Genomic DNA, 12,915 nt, shown 5'->3' with positions numbered 1-12,915 from the left:
AGGTAAAGAAGTTCCCCTTCAGTAAAGACGGCATCCCTGAGCCTTCTCATGAATGTCTACATTGGTGACACAGATAAAACAGTCTAGTTAATGTTTAAAGTAACAAAATGAAAATGGTTAACACTTTTATTAGCACCTTATTTTAAGAAAACTTAATGCTTTCTGTAACTCAAAAAACATCCTTGAAGCCTTTTATAGCAGCTATCTTAAAACAATCTCTCTAAACAAGAGAGTAAGAAAAAATACCTACTGCTGTTGTGATACAATACTGCATGACTTTGACCAACATTGGCTACAGGAATTTATTATTATAGGACAACTGGAGAATCTCGATTCTCCCAGCTGAAAGTAATTCATATGCTAAATAGGCTGCTGTTAACACACAAGCATCTGTTCTTGGATGATGGGGCACCCATACTCACTGGCCAGGAGTCATGTGGCTGTATGTAACTGGCATATCTATACAGATATATTGATATATCTGAGCATTACTTTTATCATCAAAAACATACCAATGTAGTAACAATGTCTATCCATACTTTTATGTTCCACAGTTGAACTGAAATTGATTACTAATTCAATGGCTATAAAAATTTGGAGTTGCTTTGGTAGTATGGAACGTATCTGATACCAAGTCCCCATATAGGGAATGTGTTAGTTTTAACTGCAGAAATAATTTTCCCTTTTCTGCCCTAAACAGCTGCCCTTCCCATATTGATGTACACTGTTAAACAGCTGATGGGAAAAAGAAAACCACCACTGAACTGCCATTAGCATCAGCATTTTTGATGATTTGTACATAACCAAAAGCAATTATTCACACATACCAAAAGTTAACAGTAAAAATGTTGGTTTGGTTGCAAAGAGAATAAAGAAATACAGTCAATAGCATACCACACCTTCTTAGCATGGTCTGTTGACAAGGCCCAGAGGACAAGCCCAGCTTATGTAGGCTGCAATCTCCAAGACCTCTGCTTTATTTCATCTAAAAGTTGGAAAACGTGTAGGGTAGGAATTCCCTCAAAATGTGCTAACTTAAAAAATTGTCCTTGTTTTGTCATTGACTGTTTTTTGTGACATTATGGGGATGACAATTCTCGTTTGGAGACAGGTATTACTTTTTTTTTTTTTAGGGTCCTGATACTATCTTTTTTCATAAAGCAAAGTGACTGCAATAACAACTGCAAAAATTAGGAGTCATAAATGCTTAGAAGCAGTAAGGGGAAAAAATAAAGAGGGATTAGTGGCATATATTAACCATGTTCCAGGATACACTAAGTAAAAATAGAAATTAAACCCAGAACTTTCTGTACCCCATTTTGCAATGTCATTACTGACAACTTACCAATGCGCTTTATACACCCCGCACACGCTTTTGTATAAATTTCCCCTCGAGCAGGCGTCAGAGAACCGCATTTTTCACGCTCAGAACCCGACGTGTTTCCAAGATACCGCCTGACGACTTCCATCATTTATGAAGCCCTTCAGAAACTGCTAAATGTAAGCTACTCCTCACGGCTCTCCCCTTACGAGCGAGCCCTGCCGAGGGGCGGGGGACGCGGCGAGGCCTTCCCCTCAGCGGGGCCTGCAGCGGCTCCGGCGGTTCCAGCTGTCCGCTCCGGCCGCCGGCACCCGGCCCTCGCGGCGGCCCCGCCTCCCTGCGCCCCTCGCCTGGCCCCGGCCCCGCCGAAGGCCCCAGCCCAGGCCGCCTGCCTTCCGGGAACCCCCCCGCCGCGGCGGCAGCAGAACGGGGCGCTCCGCCGCGCGGTTTCCATGGCGACGCTGGCCGCCTCTGCCTGCCGTCAGTCACGACGGCCGGGGGCTTTGCGACAGTAGTGGTGGTAGGAGTCGCGGCAGCCGGCGGTGTCAGCTGGTTGCCGCACCGGCCGCTGGCGAGTGAGCGCGGCGGGGGCGCGGCGCTCGGGGACTGGCCCCACCGCCCCGGCGGGGACAGGTGAGTGCTTGTCGGCTGCCGACAGTCTCCGGGCGGAGGGCAGCCTCCCTCGTGGGCGGCGGCGGCGGCGGTGCTGGGTAGGGCTCGCTGCCTGCCCCGGCGCTGCCCTGGCCCCCGGCGGCTTGGCGGCGGCCCTCAGGACCCCCAGTGCGGCGGGGCGGTGGCGCGGACCGCCATGTTGTGCGGGAGGGAGCGGAGGCACCTGCCCTGGGGCTATGGCGGCCTGCGCTCCTGGCGGGAGGGGCCCGGCGGGCGGCCTGCGGGTTCCCGGCCCCCGCACGCGGCGGAGGTGGGCCTCCCCGCAGGGCTCGGCCGGGCGGCGCGGGTAAACGGAGGTTTCGTGCGCTGGGAGGAGGGGGTCAGTCACTCCGCGAAAAAGGGTGGCGGCAGGACGCTCGGTGCGCGGCCGCGCTCGGCTCCGCGCAGACGAGCGGTGGGAGCAGCGCGGCGCGAGCCTCCGGGCCTCCTCGCCGCAGCCCCATCGGGGCCCTCGGGGCCGCCGCAGCCTGCGGTGGGAGCCTGGGGTGGCCTCGCTTGCGCGGCGGTGGCAGGAGCCGGCTGTCCGCCGTGACGCTGGACCTGCCAGCGGGCTTCCCCGGGCCTGTCCTTTCGGTGAGTTTCAAGCCACAACGCACCGTGGGCTTTTTGTAATGCCTCGCGTGGGTGGTGGGAGTCGGTAATAAGCGACCGCTTATTAATAGGGTGGAGAACTCTTGCTCTGATAACGGAAAGTTATCTAGGGAGTGACTTTTCATACAGAAATATCTGGGGAATAATCATTTGTAGGAACTTGAATTTCTTTTAATGACAAGTTTTCATTACTTCACGGCCTCTCTATTTTCTTTTTCTGAGACAGCCACGATATTATTGGCCACTAGGGATGTGATGTAGGGTTTACTTTGCAACTGCTTTGGATAACTGTCCTTCATGTGATCGTGACAGTTTTAGGCAGGAAAAAATATATGTGGATTTGATGTGTCATCAAATTAAGTGTCAGAAAAACCAGCAAAGAGCTTTCAAAGGTATCTGTTAACTACAATGAAAGATTTGTAGTTCCAAATTATTATTTCCTGCTCTTTCTTGTTTTATAACCTTCTGTGTATACAGGGAGTGGTGGAGTCTTTTTGGGGGGATAACCAATCTTTTTTTCATATTGTTAAATATTTTTAAATCAGACTTTTGTAGTCATTCACTCAGCTGGGGCAAAGGGCAAGCAATAATCCTTAATTGGATTGTCACTGTTGTTATTGCCACCTAAAGGTTAAGGAAGAGCTTGTGTCTTAACTATTTACTTTTCAATTTCTGGTTTGAAACACAAGTTTGTATTTGTTGCATTTGTTTTTGATCCTGAGTGTATTGGGATGGCTTGACAGTAACATTTACAATATTTTTATTTAAATTACTGTAATATGCAATGACCAATTCAAGACATAGAGCCCTGTAACAAGTATTGTTTTGGGGTGCTTGAAATAGAAATATGTTGTACGATGTAGCACTGCAATTTGGAGATAGCTCTTGCAGGTAAATTGACTTTGGGGGACATAGAGGCAATGGCTGCACAATGTTATGGAGAAACTCCTGATTTAGGGGAAAAGTGAAGAAGCCTTGAGGTGATGGAATTTTGAGTCAACAAAGTACATGGGGATGAAAGAAGGCCAGGTGCTATTAATGTTTTAATCCTTGGCCAGCATAATGAGAACAGTGGTCTGGTTTGTTAGTCATTATTACCTTGATGGAAATCACCTTTTCATTTCACATAAACTTCAGTGTAACCTAACAGTTTTGACCAAGTTCAAAATAGTAGGTTAGTTTTCTCCTGCAGATATGCTTAGTTCTGTTTTAATGAGTAGGGTTAGTGAGGTCAGTGTGAATACTCATAGTAGTAAAATAAGTATGCTGTGTTTCTGAAATTGGTGCCTTTCAAAAGTCCTTGCACCTCTTCATGATGGAGGGATACATCAGTTCTCCTTCATAGCTGTTGGGGTTTTATTGTGTATATTGAAAAGAATGTCAAAATAAACATGGTTGCCAGTTTAACTCCCCAGCTGCTACCCCCTTTTGTGTGTATTTGTGTGTGCATGCATGTCCATGTGCATCCGGGTGGCATTAAAACTGCTGGTTACCTATCTTTGGTTGCTGTCACCATGAACAAATTGTTTCTTGATTGTATAGTTAACAATTTATTGCATTCTTCACCTGTTTACTCATACCACTCCCTTAGTGAAAAATTACATTTTTTCAATACTTCTTTTTATAAGCAGTTTTTAGCATAGTGTTGCAATAATCTTTTTGTAGTTGCAAAAGAAAGTGTGCTGTTAATTGGATAAACTATAAAGGTACAGTTGTCATTCTCTAAGTTTTGCATTCAGTGCTTACCATATGCAAGCTGAAATGATAATGATTTGATGCATGTGTCAAAGCGTAAGATCTGTCCTAATAGATTGTTTGATAGTATTTTGTATCGTGCAGACCAGGTCCAAAATTTCTTTTAGCTAAAAAAACCCCAACAATAAAAAAATCAGGGATTTATTTGCTGAGAAAGTATTACCTTTTTAAAAGCTTTCACAGACTTCCCAGTTGGCATCGATTTACAAAGGGTGAGTTGTGCATAATGAAGATGACAGCCTCCTGCGATGAGATGACGAGCAGTGAGTGTTGTTTAGCTTGACTATAGTAAGGCTTCAGCACAGTTTCCCATAAGATCCTTACAGACGAGCTGCTGATGTATGGGTCTCGTTAAGTGGACTGAAAACCCACAGAATGGTCGGGCTCAAAGGGCTGCTGTTGTCAGCATGATGTCCAGCTGGAGGGTGGTTGAGCACTGAAACAGGTTGCACAGGGTGAGGTTGTGGAGTCCCCATCCTTGGAGCTATCCAGAACTCCACTGGACACAGCCCAGGGCAGCCTGCTGTAGCTGGCCTGGCTTTTGCAGGGGTCTGGAGGGTGTGATGTCCCGAGGTGCCTGTCAACCTCAGCTGTTCTCTGATTCAAACTTGCTTTGTTAGATTAATGATAGGTTAAGGAAGCAAAAATATTTCACATTTGATCCCTTTGTAGTGATTCAGGACTAATTCCAAAAGAGACTGAAAATTACTGACAGGCCTTCAGCGACAAGCAGAATTTAATTGACATAGTAAACTTTACTGACCATTTGTATTTAATAACAGAAATGTTTATTTTTTCACAATATATTTAAAGAAAGGCATGATTGTCTAAATATGTGGGTTCTTAGAGTGAAAAATCTCTGCAGCTCTGGGTGAAGTACTTAATTTTCTTCTCCCTACCTCATTAATCATTTTTCTCCATCCCCAAGTATTAAATGGAAAAGGTAACTTGTAATTAAATCATCAGATTTTTAGAAAATGGACTGGATTATTCAAATGGAAGCCATGATATAACAGAAATGAGCCTTTATCATAAATGTATGATTGTTTTTATGTAAATTGTTTTAGGAGGGGTGTTACAATGCTTAACTAATGTCTTTACGAATGAAAGATTCTGTATGCATGAAAAATATTAGGCATAAAAATTGCTGTTCACTTGAAAATATGCAATCCACTTAGAAGATTTGTCCTGATGTCATGGATGGCAGCCATCTCTGTACTTATTGATGGCAACTCTGAATAATAATGTAATTTAAACACTGCTGAAAATACAGAAAAATGGCATTACCATGTGCTAAACATTGATAGGTTAAGAATAAATCATCCCTTTCCCTATCTGAGTTGCTTTGTTTGAACATAAGCACAGTTACATTTATTTAAAAGCAGATGTTCATTTGGAAGCCTTTAATGGTTCATTTTGGAGCTGTTACATACTGAGAACGTATATGATAAAGAAACAGTCAATTCATAGATGTATTTCTTTGGCAGATTCTTTTAGTGTCCACACATATCCTAAGATTAATTCTTTATATGCATGTGCTTTAATTGAAATAAATGTGTTTGGAAAGAGTTGCTCTTGGCTTTTTGTGCTTTTTTAAGACTAAGGTAGATTTACTTATCTTTTCATTTCTTTCCCAAAAGATGCATTCCTTTCTCCTGGCCTGCCTCATATCCCGCCCTTGTGCTTGGCGTACCAGGATCTGTCTCCCCGAGGAGACAGGCTGTAGCGCAGCACAGGGCTCACTGAGCTCAGTTCTGGCAGCGTCATACCACAGTGCTGTAATGGGACATGAAAGTACTAATCTGACTGGGTTTATGCACAGCTGATACTCTCTCTCTCTGTTTGGGGAGATATCGCTGTGATTTGTTCCAGACTGCAGTAATTCCTAGCGCTTAGGTGTGCAGTGCTTCCAAAAGTGCCCAGGTAACTCTGAATTCCAGCAGGGTCACACGTGGCAGATAGCAACGCGATGATTGCTTATTGCTCATGCACGTAGACTACACCTAAAACAGGTTTCTTTTTGGTGACATAACTGAAGTTACTCTCCTGATTTTGTAATTCTAGCAATACTAGGATTTTTAAAGTTATGTGTGCAAACTGTTAGGGCTAAGTGCTGTAAGAGGGTGAAGAATTTGTGTGGTTCTGCCTGCCCTGTCTGTGCTTTGAAAGTCGTCAGCGGATCAGATGAGTTGGGCAGTGGTGTTTAGTTGTACTGAAGGACGATGTTAATTGTACTTTCTGGTTCTCTCGCCTGCAATCCGTGTTCTGTTCTTCTATCCTTTCCTTTAGCTTTGTTTTCTGCTTGTGCAGCCTGCAACATCATTATCCCTGCTGCTTCTTAAACCTTTCCTCATATATCTACCCACTGAAATATTTGAGGGCAAGGAAATCTACGTACGCATCAGATGCTGTTCTGGCCACAGCTGTTTTTCTTTCCCTGCACACAGGGAATGGAAATACTGCCAGCTAGAGCATTATATCCACCTGCTAATGACAGGTGCAAAAGGAAACTGGTTTTATTTTCCCAGGGCAAGGCAGAGGGGAAAAGTTATTCTCACTAGCTCCTTGTCTTTCTACCATAAATTAATTTTGGTTTTGTGTGCTTTTTCTGGCTGTAAAAATCCTTATTATGGATGCTGTTTCAGCGCAAATAACTTGAGGCTTGCAAGGTTTAATCACGTTTCAAGGCTTCCCATCATGACTGGAAGTTGTGGGAAGACTTGAGGAAATTGCAAATAAAATGTTCCTTCAACAGGAACAGTTTGTATACAGGTGGAGGAAGGTTTGTGGATTTATTATTTTTTTGCCTGTCTGTTGCTGTCACTTGGAAAGGTAAAAGTATGTGTGAAAACTGAACGGACAGGAACACTAAGCATTTTTAAAAATACTGGAATTCGCTTCCAAGCGTGAGTTGTGGCAGAAGCTAATAACCCATATGATAAAGGCTTTGAGTCCTGCTGTGGTTTGTATGCAGAATCGGTTTTTTTGGGTGTTATTCTGGATTGGTGCATATTAGGTTTATTTTATATGACAGATAAAGTAGAGGAACAAAAAAATTACATGACTCTATCTTTAATCTGTTATAGAAACAATTGTTATAAAGCCCTCTGACTGTGCATCTGACCTTTGTCTTTATACCTGTGGCTATCCTACCTGGTCATTCTCCTGACTGTATTGAACGTAAGCTACTGTTAACTTGAAAATTTTCTATGCATCTGCCTTGTCACTTCATCATCAGACTTTGATTTGACATTACTATTATGTTTTCTGATTGTAATTTCGTTCAATAAGTTAGCTGTGAATAGTTTATCATAGCTTACTAGTCCTGAAAGTGCTAGTTAGTGTTTAGAGGACGATGGCTTGAAAGATGTTTATGTGAGTCTTTGATTCAGTATTTAATATGTTGTACATAAGAAATCAGTTTAATAGCTTTACTCAAATAGGAATTTATCCCAGATTATGAAATTTGCCTAAATACCAGCCTTAAATAGTGCAGCTGAAAGAGTCACTTGACTGTTCTACCAGATCAGCATATTATTTTTTTACTTTTTTTGGATCATCTGCTAATCTAAAGTATCACTTCCTCCTCAAATACAAAGAGCATAGCTGAGATGTATTTGTCTATATCTCTAACTGGCTTATATTTTGACAATATAGTGGACCTAGTAACGAAAGCATGAAAAAGGCTGAGGTACTCAACGCCATTTTTGCCTTGGTTTTCACAGGGAAGATAAAAATCTGTAGGAGCAGAGAGTGGCTAATGTGATTGGGAGGCTGCTCTCTATGGTTGGAAGGTCGTGGTGATGGCGCGAAGTCCCTGGTGGCTGTGGAAAGTCCTGGATCTGAAATGGCACACGGGCTGCACAGCAGCTTTGCAGAAAAGGAGCTGGGCATCCTGGTAGGGAAGCAGCTGTGTGTCCTTGTGGCCAAGAGAGTTGCATGCTGGACTGTACTAGCAAGGCTGTGGCCAGCCGGTCAAGAAAAGGAGGCTGCACTGCGGTACTGTGTGCGGCCTGGGGCTTCCTGGTACAAGGAAGCTGTTGGTGTGTTGGAGTGATCTGGTGGAGGGCTGCCAGGGTGGTTCAGCCTTCATGTCTGCAGTTAGGTAAAGATACAGCAGCAGAAAACTGGACATCTAGGATACTTCCATTTAAATGAAAAAAATAGACACATCTTTATTTTATATTTCTCTAATTGTTCTGCCTGGCGAAACACGCCTCACTGCTCTGGACTGTTCTGGTACACCCTCAGAGAGATAGATGGTGACGCATGGGTGTAAGTAGCGGTTATCCGCTGTAGGCAAATAGCGGAAGGGCCAGCTTTAGAGGGGATTTGAGAGACTATGGGTTTGTTCAGGGTTGTGCAAAGGGACTGAAGAAGAGGGGCTTTGACTCCAAAGATGTGAGTGGAAATAACTTCCTAAGGCACTGCAAATGGGAGTGCTGCTGTGATTTACATTGCAACTTTCACCTTATGAAAAAGCAAATATGAGGGAGAGAAGAGATCCTGTGTTGTGGGGCAGAGAATGAAAAAGAGAGCCTCCACTTTTGTCAAGTCTTTTCAGGAGGGTCTTTTCCCACATCCCTGCACCTGCGTATTGTCTCTTTGAGACAGGTAATTTGAAAGTGAAGTAAAATAACTACAGGTATGCATTTGTATATACACATGTCTATATACACACATACCCCCCTACATACATGCAGTAACACCAACCCATTCTTTTATTGGGAGTTTGGAGGAAGGAAACTGGGATTCTGGCACTCACGGAAGTGACAGAGAAAAACTTAACAATCCCGATGAAGACAGAGGGGTATTAAGCAGGAAGAACTCAACTCAGTTTGACATCTCCATTTTCCAGTTCAAAGTTCCAGTTCCCTTTTCTGCAAAAATAGTTTATTCTTGAAAGGTATAAATGACTAGAATGTGGGATTTCATTTATAATGACTCACTGTGTGCTTTTTGACCATTTGTTAGTTGTACAGTGTTTATTTGCTGCTGCAGTTTGTGATCATTGATGTAAAAAAGTTATTGATTGCTTACAGACAGTGAGTGAGTTTTGGTTTTTGCGGGGGATGTATTCAGTGTTTGCCAATGATAGAGAAGGGTTGTTCTTTGTAGACTGAAGTCTTCAGCTGTTAAAATGAGCTTGTGGTACTTCCTGAAAACGAAGTTTTTAATGAAGGCATTGCGGTACCATAATAAAAAACTAGAAGGAAAGAGGTAGTTTTTCTTTTTGCTCTCTCTCCCAAGGGTTGATATGAAATATTTTAAGAATTCTGCTTCTCTTAGATAAAAGTTTTGAAATATGAATATCTGTAAGCCTTTAGAAAGTATTTTGCTGTTGATGTTTTCAGTGCTTTCTCTGCATGGAAAATATAAAATACATTAAGTTACTTATATGTGCTAATACTGTTGTGTGTTGTAATATCCTATATGTTCCTTTTGAAAATTCAGTTTAAGTATATATTTATAGTGCTATTGATTTTAAAGTTTTTTTTATCAGTAGTTTGGAAGAGCATTAAACTGACTGCAAAATTTCAAGGAGCAATTTTATCCCCTGGTAGGGGATCTTCTGTATTTGTTCAAAAGTGCAACCATTTGCATTGCTGAAGCAATCAGGTGACATGTAAATACTGTGACTTGGTCCCTGAACTGTGAGCAACAGGAAAGGAATGAGAACGTATTTTTACATTGCTTACCAGCATTTTTCCTCATACATTTTTCATCTCTGAAATTATTGATGGATTGCTTTATTATCCATTAAAACTTAGTGCATAGATCACACTGCTGATCAAACCCTATTTACTGTCATGAAAAAAACACCCTTGGAGGAAGTGTGGTCGAACAAGTGCTTTTGAGATCACCGTGAACCAGCGTGTGTTCTAGTCGGGGGTGAGAGGAGCATGCTGTGTGTTACCTGCGGGGGCTGCCGTTGTGGCATCTCTCAGGATTAATCTAGGCAGTTTTGCATTTCTGCTCCACCATAGTGGAGCTGCTGAAGGGAGCTTTTTGCAGGTAGCAAGGGAAAAACACTCAGTAAAGAATATTGCACCGTGATTGGTATTCAAGTGCTTTAATATATATAAAGCAAAGAAATTTCTGTCTCTCCCTACCTTTCCTAGTGTGTCCTTTGTTTTATTTCATTACAAAAACTGGGTGATAAGAGTTAGATGGTGATTTTTGTTCTTGTTTATGATTGCATGTTTTTGTATTACATCTCAACTCTTTATTTCTGTTTTTCACTGTATTTTTATGGTAATTTCACTCTTAAATCAAGTATTTTTAGAATTGTAGCTCTTAGTAATGTCACCATGTTCTTTAAAATTTTTAAATTATTTAACGGTTCTGTATTGTGATGGCCCAGACAGAACAATTGATCTATCATTGCATAACAATTAACACTACATTTACAGGCATGTTTTACAACTACTAATTCCAGGGCAGCTTTTAGGATGTTGCAGTAGATTGCAACTGCTTGATTGTTGGTCTTTATTTATACTTATCCATTAAATAACAACTCTGACTAAAATAAGTAGTTGTTAATAAAGATAGTCCAATTGGATGCAAGAAAAGAGTTGGCATAAAATGACATTTCATAGTAAGTGAAATTACTGCCTTTATGTTACAGATTTTGTGAAAAAACCTTAACGCATTTCTCACTTTTCGGAAGTTCGAGTACCTCTATCTGGCCCTGTAAGGTGTTTTACGGTTCGTCATACTTAGCTATTCATTACACTGCTCTTGCTGCCTTCCCTTCCCCCATTTTTCCATGTACATTATCAGGTTCGATTTCTCTGGCTGCAGAGGTTGGTTGCACTAGGAGTACAGGCAGCATTGGTCAAAATTAATTAAAAAAATACTTTCTTGTAGAAATCGCACTGTAATTTTCATACATATGAGATTACATTAATTTATGTTAAACTTCATGTAGTATTGTAAAAAACAATGTTCTGAAACAGAAGGTATTTTTGGTACAGAAAGCACTTGTTTAAGTGTGGGAGTCACCACTAGGAATGGCCAGGGTATTGTAAGATCAAAAGGTCAAGTTCGTGGCTGGTACAATCAAGGTCTCTGTAGTTGCCTCTGCTTATATCAAATCTGAGTTTGTCTTAAAGGGGAGACACCAAACCTTGCGTGATAGTTTTCAGTGGAACAGAAGTTTGATTAAGTTCCCACAACTTCCATGGAAATCTGGAGCTCATGCTTGTGCTCCCTTTGCTAAAAGGGCAGGCGGGATTGCTTTGTGGTGGTTGGCAGTAGCTGGGCAGAGGCTTAGCACGACTCCACTAGGTTTGCTAGTTAGTTCCGTATAACCATGGCGGTTGTCTGATCAGAGTATCACGGGGACACCAGCAGAACTGTGGTTATCACAGTGGGGAAGTAAAGTTCTAGTGAACCCGACTTGGATTCAGGATGACCTTTATTCTTCCTTTGTCATAATTCAGAATTTTTTTCCCTCCTCTGAAGTGCTGTAAAATAGGTTTACATATCTGTGAACAAATGCAAATATTGCCGGATTGTTCAGCCTAGAAGAATATGTATGTATCTCTAGAAAGGCAGGAAAATACACATTTTAAAAGATATTTCTTCAGTCAATCTTGCCTGTTTGCTGTGTTTTTACACCTCTAAATTGGAAGTTCTGCTGTGGTTTGAGCTGCAGTAAGTTCAGAACATAAACCTCTGCAAGGTAGTATATAAGGAGCATTTCTTTTATTTATTTAGTACAACCATTTTGCCCATTCATTTATCACAAAATTCTCCAAGCAATAACTTTATATAACTAAAACTTTTACCGCAGTGGAGTGGCGTAACTCCTACAACTCTGTTTGAATCCGGAATAAGAGACCAATAAGAAAACATCAGTAATTCTTGACATATTTTCTCTGCTTGATGGTTACACATATCATTTTTCAGTTGTTTCTGAGAGAGTAATAGTAACTGGAATAGCTCTTACGTACTTCTTATATAAACTTATCGTTAGTAGAATTGCACTATAACTTAAATTCCAGCATTTTTGCAGAATATACATAAAAATATACCCAAATGAGTTATGAGCTCAGCTGGTTACCTGGAAAGCAGAAGAAAGCCTTGTATTTACTAGTTCCTTTCCCTGTGCGTGGGCTTTCTTGTGTTCCCTGCCAGGGGGGTGCAGGCAGGCAAGGAGGCAGGCAGTTCCCAGAGCTGCTGCTTGCATCCACCCTTGCCCAGCCATTGACAACATCAGTATAAGCAAACTCACATTCAAGGATTGTACAGAATCAAAACACTGAAGTGGCTGGCAGGCTCAGAATGCTGATAACAAAAACAGTGGTTTGTTTTGGTGTTTAAATCTTGTGCTAATCCTCCTAACTGGTTTTTATTACTGCAACTTGAATTTCTATCATTTCTTCCTCTCTGAAGTTACGATTCAAACACGTTTGTTGTTCTCTATTTCCCAGTCACCAAGAAAATTTTGGCTTTGACAGATAAAAATTTTCCCATGTTACTTGTGTCAATATACTTATAGGATACTAAATGTTGCTGTGAAGATAGTGTTGCATCTATTTCTTCTTGGATAGTGCCCAGAATCTTGTTCA

Source organism: Phaethon aethereus (genome assembly GCF_964289735.1).
Source record: "Phaethon aethereus genome assembly, chromosome: W".
In the NCBI taxonomy this organism is placed as follows: domain Eukaryota; kingdom Metazoa; phylum Chordata; class Aves; order Phaethontiformes; family Phaethontidae; genus Phaethon; species Phaethon aethereus.
The sequence above is the reverse complement of the archived record's forward strand: the minus strand, read 5'-3'. Positions refer to the sequence as shown.